Raw genomic sequence first — 11,663 nt, forward strand, 5'->3', positions numbered from 1 at the left:
CGCACAATACAAAGATTTAACGAGGTTCACACACCGGTGTGGTGTGCTATGTCCTCAGGTGAAGAAGAAGATGTTTCACTATGTAGAAGAGAGATTACACCCAAGCAGCGACAAGAAAACTCGCTCTAAAACCTTAGCTCGAAAAAACTCCTAAATTACAATAACTTGCTCCAGAAGACAATAGCACATTATATACTCCAAGTCGCGGGTTGATCCATCGGGTCGCGATGGCCCAACCCCTCTGCTTCCATCATAGATCTCAGAAAACTTTCCATTTGGGACGTCACCAAAATATGTCAGAGCGGGTCAATCTTCAAAATGGGTCAAAAATTCGAGACAAACTTAACAAATACATTTTGTTGAACAAGAAATAATGCATTTCCATTCCAAATGGGAACAATGGGTCTTTGCTTCGTGCCCCCAACAGATTCTACAAATACGTATTCTACTCCCTCAACACTCTTAGGGTTGGCATGAAATGATGGATGAAGCTCAACTCAATTTTTTTGCAACCAAATTGGTCGGTTACAAGCCTATAAGGATGATTTTTCTACAATCAACTTTATTGGAAGTCATACTTTTTATTAGTCCTAAGGTCTCTTTTAACTCCTTTAATCTAAATCAAACCACCCATTCATTCAGAAGCATTCAAAGGGCTCCCTTGCATATATCCATACCACCTTAAATAATTTTCTCGCAATTTATTATGTGTTGTAAATACGATAGCCAACTTGTTTAAACCATTGTAATGATATGCTTAGTTGTACCAAACCAAACCAACTAAATAAAGCATCCAAATTTTGAATTTTCTTCTTCCCAAAAGAGCTTTTAAGTGGGCCCCACAAAATCAGCTAATGTTGAATAATAATATTGCATCATCTTAATGCCGATTGCCAACCCTTTATTTGATTTTATCATTTACATAAAATATTGGAAAAATAACATGATTATCCACTTTTGGGTTTCTCTTTACAAAATTACCCACAAAAAGTTTTGGTCAACAAAAATACCCAAAATTGAGTTTGGGTTTACAAAACTATCCACTCAAAGTTTTAGTAATAAAAAAAAATACATGATTATATGTGAAATATGAAGAATCACTATTTTGGGTAGTTTTGTAAACCCAAACCTGATTTTTTGTATTTTTGTTAACTAAAACTTTGGGTGGGTAGTTTTGTAAACCCAAACCTAAGTTTGGGTATTTTTGTTGATCAAAATTTTTTGTGGGTAATTTTATAAAAGAAAACTCAAAAATGGGTAATCATGTAATTTTTCCTAAAATATTCCACATGACATGCATGGGTCCAATAATAGTTATTCTCAGTTGACATGGTACTAGCTAGTACAGCGCAAGTTGCCAACCTCCCAAGTCGATAACTACAATCCAATTGAAAGTAATTTATAATAATATCCTTAAGGCCCCAAAATTGTTATTAGTTACATAAAATATTCCACATGGCATGCATGGGTGTAATAGTAGTTATCCTCCGTTGATATAATTCTAGATTTGTAGTTCAATGCATGTTGCCAACCTCCCAAGTTGATTACTACATTCCAAAGGCAAAGTAAGTTATTGTACTTGGCCACAAGTCAAAAAAAATAAATAAATAATAATAATAATAATAATAAAAGTCTTCAAGGCCACAAAATTTGAAAACGTCAAAAATACAAATAAATAAGAACATCAACAATTAAAATCCATGACTAAATTTTTTTTCAAATTATGCATGACAGTTTTCCCGAGTCTCACGGTGTATTCACCAAGGCCCAAGGGGATCCAAGGGACAAGACCCTCTGTGCACCCCTACTCCGCACCGCAAGTGACCTGAAAGCCTCACAATTCACCGTGGATGCTAAAGACACTCAGTCCTAATATATAAGACAATATTTCATGATGACTTGTGGGGACGAAATAAATGATTTTTTCATGATGACTGAAAAAAAGAATTACTTGTAATGAAGGATGTAGCAATAACATTTACCAAACTAAGACGTATTAAATAAGGCAGCTGGTTTTATTGGTGGTCCACTACCTATTTGTGCATCTTAGTATATCTGATGAGAGCTGAAATTTTGTAGAGAAGTAAATCCGAAGGTCTCTTACTCATATGTCAATTTTCAGTTTAATTGGAATGGAATTCACAAATAATCCATGAATCAGACAGTCATCTTTCTGGTGTATTTTCTACTCTGGCCAATCAAACTGGTGTTCCCACCTTGAAATCTGGATTAAAATCAAGTTTTTGAACAGTTCTTTGGATATGTGCCACTTGAAACTGTATCGAGGTTAAAATAAAATGAAGAATATGTTATATAAATCAAGATCCACAAGAGGCCAGACAATGGGACCCACGAGGGGCAAGTAAAGGGACCATTGAGCTTCATTTCTTGCCAATTATTAACATACTATTATATCAAGAAAGGTCGGGATAGGAGGGTGAAACCTTTGACTTTCTCTCAACTTATGCAAGAACCCAGGTGCCTAGTTGTCTACCACTGAGCTAGAAGCTCATCCCCAAGAGAAAGAAGTTGAAACTTTTAGGAAAGTGTTTATTAACAGCAAAAGCTGACGTGGTTGGTGGTATAATTCTCATTAGGCCTATATCTACATTGTGTATCCATCAATGCTTATAAACTAGAAAACTCAACCAGGCAAGCCATGGAGAGAGGAGATAATTGGTGACTCGTATGAGTTGACTTGGCAGTCTGTAAATTAGCAAATGAAGCTATGAGTGTATTTTATATGGTGAAAATAATACAAACTACTTGGCCTTATGGTCTTGTCCTTTTGCTTGAATTTAGGCCACAATGTAAAATGCAAACGAAAGTAGATCGATTTATTTTTTTCATTCCCGAAGAAGTGCAATCTTACCCGGATCTTCTTTCATAAAGGTACGGAATAATAGTATGATTGGATTAGATTATAGTATTTGCACCTCAATAGCACACTGTTAACCTCTAGTGTAAAATTAAGTAAATTGACTCCATAATTGACTGATCCATCCACCAATTAGTTAAGAGTTTAGTTTTGGACTTTGGATCGCAAATTTGACTGTTGAACTTGGTTGACTCGCTATTTGCTGGTGATTTGGCTAATGCATTGATTATTAACAATTAAAGATTTTTTCCTTAGAACCGAATTTTCTTAAGGCTATAATAAATGAGAATTGATTCACTATTTGGCACTAGAACTACTCGAAAGTTAAAGGGTTTACCGCGTGGTCCAGGGATACTTCTTCTTTTTACTTCTGTCTATTTTTAGGGTTAGAGCCGTTGTTTTTCTAACCATATCTGTCACACATATATATGGTAGGTTAGGTAGGGCCTAAATTTTTGTTACAGGTAAGCCCACGTTACCTTAGTTACTAACCTAACCAATCTTTACCAAGTTTCACAGCAAAACAAAAAGAAATGATGAAAACACGGAGAAAAAATTTGGAAACAAATGAGAACACGCAAAAAATGTGCATTAATCCAATTCTGATAGCTGCCAAAATGTTGTCCTCCTCCATTAATGATTTTAGTTCTTGGGTATGATACCGATCTTAGATTGGCCCCTATTGATTTTAATGAGTCAATTTTATTTTTTATTTTTCATAAAAAGGAAGATTTTTTACGATTTTACCTTATTCTAATATTGATACCTAATCCTAAATCGATCAGGTATTAAGATCAATTTCAGTCAATACCAATACGATACAACTTATCCAATACCAATACCTAAGATCATGCTTTTCATTCAATAGTCTAATTTGTCTACTTGACATACTAGGGGTGTCAATCGGTCGGGCCGGTTCGGTTTCAATCGGGCTTAATCGGGCTTGAAGACTTTCAAAGGCTACACCGTGTCCGCCCATTTAACTAATCGGGCTTAGTTATTGAGGGCATGGTACACTTTATATTCGGTCGGTCGGTCTCGGGCTATAATCGGGCTACCTTAATCGGGCTTTAGTCGGGCCTTAACCGGGCTACGGACATGTTTAATGTTAAACGGGCTTTAACCGGTTTTTAAATGGACCCTCTTTAAAATGTGCTATTATATTCCGACCCACTCATGCAAGCCCAAAAAACTGACAATAAATCAATAAATGATACCAAATATAACTATTATTTAAAATGTGAACATGTCTTAACTTTTTAGCTTTTATTCTTTAATTTGGGGGGTAAAATAGGTATTTTACAATCATTAAAGGGTCGGGCCAAGTCGGTGCACAATAGGCCGGTCTCGGTCGGGCATTATTCGGTCGGTCTCGGTTGGGCGCCCGACGGTCCAAGTAGCAAAACCGAGACCGACCATTTATAAATGGGCTGGGCTCAAGCCCGACACGTTTTATAAATGATCCGGGCCGGGCCGGTCTATAAACGATCGATCCCGATCGGTTTAATCAGGTCGGGCCACTAATTGACACCCCTATGACATACTGTCTCGGTCATTGTTGATACAGATCAATAGCTTCTTTTTTGTTTTTACCATTTTTCCCTCCCTAGTTTTTGTACAACTGGTCAGGTATCGAGTTGGAATCCATATCAGCCATGGCCAATCTAATCCCAATTTCTAAATCCGTGCCTTCTAGTCGGTTGGATCAGCATCTTTTTTGCTTTATATATAAAATGTTCATAGTATTATTAGAGGACATGCTACTGTACAGTCCCAAGAAAGAAATGCTCCCTTGATGGTCCATGAGTTTATGACACATCTCAGGATGATGCGGCAGTTCCGATCATTAGATAGATAAGAAACGTTTAAATAATATAAATTCAATTAAATATCCTTCTACCCATGAGTCTTTTAGTTGTCAATGTATTAATTGCATGCACTCTTCTATGGTCCTTAGAGTTTCAAAGCTTCAATTTCCCACTTGGCCAATTTTGTTAGAACTGAAATGCGATATGAAGATGGGGATCTAGAGGAGCCTTTCTTTGGTTGCCCGACCAAGAAACATTCACCCTATACTTGGCTATTTTATTTTATTTTTTAATTAAATCTCCAGTCACTTGTAAGAATTTGTATTTTCTAGGGTTACAAATTCACTTACGTTGATAGAACCACAAGTGAGACCCTTTTTTATTTGTTTGGGAGGAGGGAGGAGGGAGGAGGGAGGAGGGAGGAGGGAGGGATTACTACTGAGTAGTTCCTTTGAGCTTTGTGTTTTAACAAATTTACTTGTACTTCTAATCTTACCCCTACCTATACCAATAAAAAAAAAATGTTGTTTTCTTTAACCCTTTCATGAATGAGGTGGGAGTGAATGCATAATTAGATTGGATTCTCTAAATGACACCTCTATATGTGTGTTTCGAGCTTAACACATTTATTTGATTGCCCCTTATCTTATTCATACAAGTTTTTTCCATAAGGATAAGAAAAAAAGTTTTTAAAATTATTTAAAAGTGATTTATCGTTCTATCATTATCAAAAGTCATTAATGCATTTTTTTATACATTTCTTAATACTCACGTGAAATAACATGAATTACCCTCATTGGAAGAAAAAAAAATGTATTATATTGAAAGAGCAAAAAAAGTAATGTTACAAATAATCCATTAATAAGAAAATCCTTTATTGCATTTCCTAATATATCTTATCAGGGTAGGGATTTGACTACACCTATGGTAAAAGCATTGATATTACGTGGGCTTATTTGCCATTTCCTAATGTCTATTAACTTGCAAACTTTGCATTTTATATATGTACTTAATTATTTATTCATACATAAAAGATTAGAATGACCAAATGAACAATTCATGTACTAGATGGTCTATTACATGGGTAAAGTGTGGTTACGTGTAATCGGGGTTTACCCATAGACTTGAATCGTAAAACTGATCATGTTTGAGGGATTCCTTGTTAACGAAAAAAAAAAAAAGTCCATGAAGCAGATAAAAGCGGGCAACTAAACCTCTACTCTCTGCGTGAAAAAAACCTCTGGGATTCATTGCGTGAACTTTTCTGCTCTATGCATGAAAAAACCTCTGCTCTCTAGGTGAACTTTTCCACTCTATGCGTGCCTTCTCACCCTCTGCGAGCTCATCTATTTTGAATCCTTTTTCACCCTATCCTGCTGTCTACATCCCCCATCTCCATGAATCCTGAACGGCAACTTCTCCTTCTCCCTTCCTTACCCGAATCCACCACCCGTCCCCATCCCAACCGACTCCTCAGATTTCGATAACCCTGACTTACTCGTTGATGATGAAACTGTTGGATTTATGGGCTAAATTAATTATTCGGGTTGATTAAATGGGTAAGAGTCAAATTGCATGAACCGGTTTGATCCACTCTCAAGTTTAGGGATATGCTGGCTCAACCCATTGTGGTTTTGGGTTTTGGGTGTAGGACAGTATTATAAATACTAGGTTTTGGGTCCCTACAGTCATTATTCACTCTTCCCCACTTTACCACTAAAGTGAGAGAATCAATGAGGTTTAAGGGGTTGTAGAAGATCCATAGCCAAACCAAGAGAGCGAAAGTGGGAGTGACTAATATCAATCTTCTTCAACATACTTGGTGAAATGTACAATTAGATCCTCTATAATTTTATTAGATTTGTGTTCTTGTTTCTTTGAGTGGTTTCTTCAATTGGGGTTTTGGATTTGTACTCATAATTAGATTTAACAAGTGGTATCAGAGCAGACCACATGGGACAAGAATCGATTGAATTTTTCTTGTACATAAGGATTTTGATTATTACTTAAAACTAGATATTAAAAAAAAAAACTGTAGAACAATTACAAGTCAACGGCTACTGATTTATTTAAAAAAAAAACTGAAAGAACAGTTGCAAGGAAGCGATGGTGGTGGCTGATTTAAAAAAAAAAAAAAAAAAAAAAAAAAAAAAAAACCTGCAGAACAGTTGCAAGTCGGCCGCGCTAATTTGTTTTGACAAAAAAAAAAAACCTTAAAGGCTTGTTTGGTTTTTTGTTCCTTTTGGGTTTTTATTTAATCTACTTTAAATTTCATTTTAAGGTTCGTTTTAAGGCCAAATTGAAATCTGTTTTTTACGTTGGATTTCTTGTTTCGGGCCACATTTAATGATCTAATTTTTAATATGACATGTTTATTTAAAATTTTATGTTATATTACGTTTCAATCATTGAAACAAGAGGGCATAAATCAATGCTTTAAAAAATATATATGTTATTAGTTACCATGAAATTGAGAACAGTTTTTAAATTGAGATATATTAATATGGAAAAGGGTGTAAGCTTCCGCTTATTCTTAGCTGCAAAGTAATTTTTTAGGAATCCATGAAAGGATGAGGTGGAATCCACCAAAGTGGTACATCTTATTATTCTATGATTTTCCACAGGGTAACAATGTAGGTGACATTTGCCCAAAGGTAATATCACCAAAGTTAAGAAAATGATAGTAACCTAGAGGTTCCTATGCCTAAAGATAAAGGGCAAGGATTAAAGTATCGGTATCGGTCGTTGTATCGGTCTGTCAAAATTAAGATACGTATCGGAGGGTATCGTATTGTATCGGAGATACGCTAAAGATACGCACATAAATGGATAGGAAACACTTTTCTATACACTTTTGCATAAAAAAATAGTTAAAAAAAGTTATATATAACATGTATTATGCATAAACAGTAAATTGAGAGTATTGCACTAAGAATCCAAGGTTTGTAATTGTCACATAAATGTAAAATCCTTGTTCCCAACCTTGATTTCCACTTTAATTAGAAAGAAAAATGGTTGGCAGTAATTTTGGAACAAAAACACCTCAAAAAATTATGTTTTTCTAAAAAGTTACCCATTTTGGCCATTTTATGACCGTATCGGTACGTATCGGTGTGTATCGATCGATATGTATCGTGCTGATGCCTACCGATACGGATACGTATTGGCCGATACGGCACGATACGCACCGATACTTAAAACCATGGTAAAGGGATTTCAAAAGTTATTATTCTTTTCACAGTAATTATTGATTTGCAAGAGGACCAGTGCATTCTTAGCCCAAAGAATAGGAATATAGTTGTGATTGTGACTCTTGTATGGTTATTATTGTCCTAGTAACATATTTATATGTATGTTTTGAATATAAAGATATAAATTTTCAATGAGAAAGATATGATAGAACTAAGTGAAATCCACCAAAGTGGTACATTCAGTTCGATTGTATCTTCCCCAACAATAAAGGTGATACTTTCCCAAAGGTTATGTCATCAAGGTTTGAGGATAATTATCGACATTTCAGAAAGGGACATTGAATTAGGAGTTCTTTTGCCCAAAGGTGATTGAATTCCGAAGTTAGTGTTGTTTTCACAGTTAAAAGAAGAATATAAGAGCATCAATTAATTCCTGTCCCAAAGGATAGGGATACATTTTAGTTGTAACTCTTATTTAAAATATATTGATGGTATTACATGCTTTTATATTATGATTTATATTTTGATATTTGGCATGTATTGTGTTGTTGTTACTGCTGTAGTAGGATGACCATTCCCTCAAATTATGTATCTTAAATTTAGCCGATCGATACGATACACACCGATACGATACATGAAATTTTTAAAATCCTTTCGTATCGATATATATCCTACGGTACATACCGATATGCACCAATACACTATCGATACGTACTAATACTCTATGAAAAATATAAAATCGAGGTGAAATATACATTTTGATATGTATCGGTAAATATCGGTGAGTATTTGTATATATCGTTCGCTACGTATCGATGAGTATCAGTACATATCGGTGAGTATCGGTATGTACCGATACGGTGCGCTACGGTCATATAATGGCCAAGATGGGTATTTTTTCAGAAAACATTATTTTTTGAGTGTTTTTGTTCCAATGTTGCTGCCAGCCATATTTCTCTCTAACTAAAGTAGAAATTAAGGTTGGGAACAAGGATTTTACATTTATAAGACAACTACAAACCTTGAATTCTTAGTGCGATACATGTTATCAATAGCTTTTTTTAACAAATATTTTATGCAAAAGTGTTTAGAAAGGTGTTTCAAATCCATTTATATGCGTATCTTAATGTATCTCCGATACGATACGATACCCTCTGATACGTATCTTAATTTTGGTCAACCGATACGGCGACCGATACCGATACTTTAATCCTTGCTCACTGGTACCAACTATCAAAAGTGGATGGAGGAATTAGAATTGCATTTAGGTCTTCTTGACTTAGACTTGGCACTTAGGGAGCCTAAACCTGAGCCTCTCACAGACTCGAGTAGAAGTACTGAAAGGACCAAGTTTAAGAAATAGACTAAAGCAAATAGAAAGTGCATACTGGTTTTAAAAAAAAAACAGTTCCTGAAATTATACGTGGGAATATAGAGATCAAAGACACTGTAAAAGAATTTCTGGATGCTATTAAAGCTAGATTTTAACACAACAAGAAAGCTGAGAAAACCACATTGATGACCAGGCTAATGAATACAAGGTATGATGGATGTGGGAGTGTTAGAGAATACATTTTGGGTATAACTACTGATGCTGATAAACTTAAGGATCTTGGAATACAGATCGATGAAGAATATATTGTACATATTGCACAGAATACCCTCCCTAGTCAGTATAAGGTTATCCAATCTACCCACATTGCACTGAAAGACGATTTGAGCCTAAATGAGTTCATTTCCATTTGCACTCAAGAGGAAGAAAAATTGAAACAAACTAGGTTTGAGAGTGCACATACAACTTTCCACAAGGGATCTTCTGGTGGACTAAGCAGAAGGAATAAGAATTTTTCTAACAAAGGAAGCGTCAAGCCATATGACAAGACTAATAGCTCTCAAGAACTTGACACATCTCAAAAGGCTCAGGATGAAGAGAAGACCAACAACGTAGAGTGTTTCTGGTGCCATAAGAAATGACATGTGAAGAAGGACTGCTTTATTTTTAAGAAATGGTTAGAGAAGAGGAAGAATTCTGGGGCTAATAAGCAGGATGATACCAAGAAAGGGTGAGATAGACTGATCACCAGCAATTGAGAGCAAGTAAAAATTGGCCCCATCAAGTAGTTAGGATTTCTTTACATACAGTTATTTGAAATGCTTGATTAGTGGGAGCTCTGGTTTTGTTTAGTATTTTTTTATGTTTTGAACCTTAGCCCGTATGTTTTGGGGTACAGTTTGATGAATTATGGTTTAAGTTTTAGTATTTACATTATGCACAGTTATTTCTTTTATTATTTGGTTTATGATTTCATTTGAGAATGATTTTATAGGCAGTAATTGTCTTAGTTATAGGCAATATTTTTTCACAGTTCAAAATGTAATGTTTACCACATTTTAAGACAGTATTTGTCACAGTTCATAGGTAATATTTACCACAGTTTATAGGCGAAAAGCCACAGTTAGATATTAACCACAGATCAAAGGCGATTTGTCACAGTGAAGGTTAATATCACAGTTAAGGGCCTACATGGAATGACAACAGTGTAATTTGAGGATATGTTAATATTTCTATGATGGTATCCCACATAGATTCGTGTTAAGAAACTTACTTATGTTTGTAATAACAGAAAGTTGTATGCCGTATATTGAGGTGTATCTTCTGCTGTTATTCGATGTGAGTGATTTTTCAACTGAATCACAGTAAGAGTGGTTAATGTAATAAGATTCTATGACCACACCAATTTAAAAGACATCCTTATAATTAATGTAGCCCAAGTGGGAGATTGTTGGATTTATGGGCTAAATTAATTATTCGGGTTGATTAAATGGGTGAGAGTCAAATTGCATGAACCGGTTCGGTCCACTCTCAAGTTTAGGGATATGCTGGCTCAACCCATTGTGGTTTTGGGTTTTGGGTGTAGGACAGTATTATAAATACTGGGTTTTGGGTCCCCATAGCCATTATTCACTCTTTGCCACTTTACCACTAAAGTGAGAGAACCAAAGAGGTTTAAGGGACTGTAGAAGATCCATAGCCAAGCCAAGAGAGCGAAAATAGGAGTGACCAATATCAATCTTCTTCAACATACTTGGTGAAAGGTACAATTAGATCCTCTATAATTTTATTAGATTCGTGTTCTTATTTCTCTATGTGGTTTCTTCAATTGGGGTTTTGGATTTGTACCCATAGTTAGATCTAATAGAAACGGAGGAACAAATTGCCCTATCTTGGGAAAACTCCCTTATAGGCATCATCCTAGCAGGTAAGCCCTATGGCATCAGGCCGTCTTTGAAGCACTTCCAGTAGCTTAGAATACTCGTAACGCAGTAGAAGTCTCACCTCTTGCCGAGCACAAATTCCTTTTTTGATTCCACCCTGCAAGGGACCTTGAGAATGTCATGAAAGAGAGCCTATGGACAATCGGCAACAACCTAATCATTCTAGAAAAATGGAATGAAGCGGGTAACTGGGAGTTCAAGTATATTTCCATATGGGCTCAATTTTTTGATCTTCCTCAAGAGCTGCTCACACTTGATATGGCCTTCCAGCTTGCTCTCAAGCTGAGTGAACCAACCAGAGATGGCTATGGTTCTTCTCAGTAATAATTATGATAAACATCCTCAATATCTTCGTTGCCGTCTACGAATAGATATTATGAAACCTCTTCGATAATCCATAACCATCATGAAACGCTCTGGCTCTGTATACAAGGCCGCCGTCTGGTACGACCGCTTACCTATGTTCTGTTTTCATTGTGGTATATTAGGTCATGATGTTAGTCATTGTGC

Source organism: Macadamia integrifolia, unplaced genomic scaffold (assembly GCF_013358625.1).
Source record: "Macadamia integrifolia cultivar HAES 741 unplaced genomic scaffold, SCU_Mint_v3 scaffold572, whole genome shotgun sequence".
Classification (NCBI taxonomy): domain Eukaryota; kingdom Viridiplantae; phylum Streptophyta; class Magnoliopsida; order Proteales; family Proteaceae; genus Macadamia; species Macadamia integrifolia.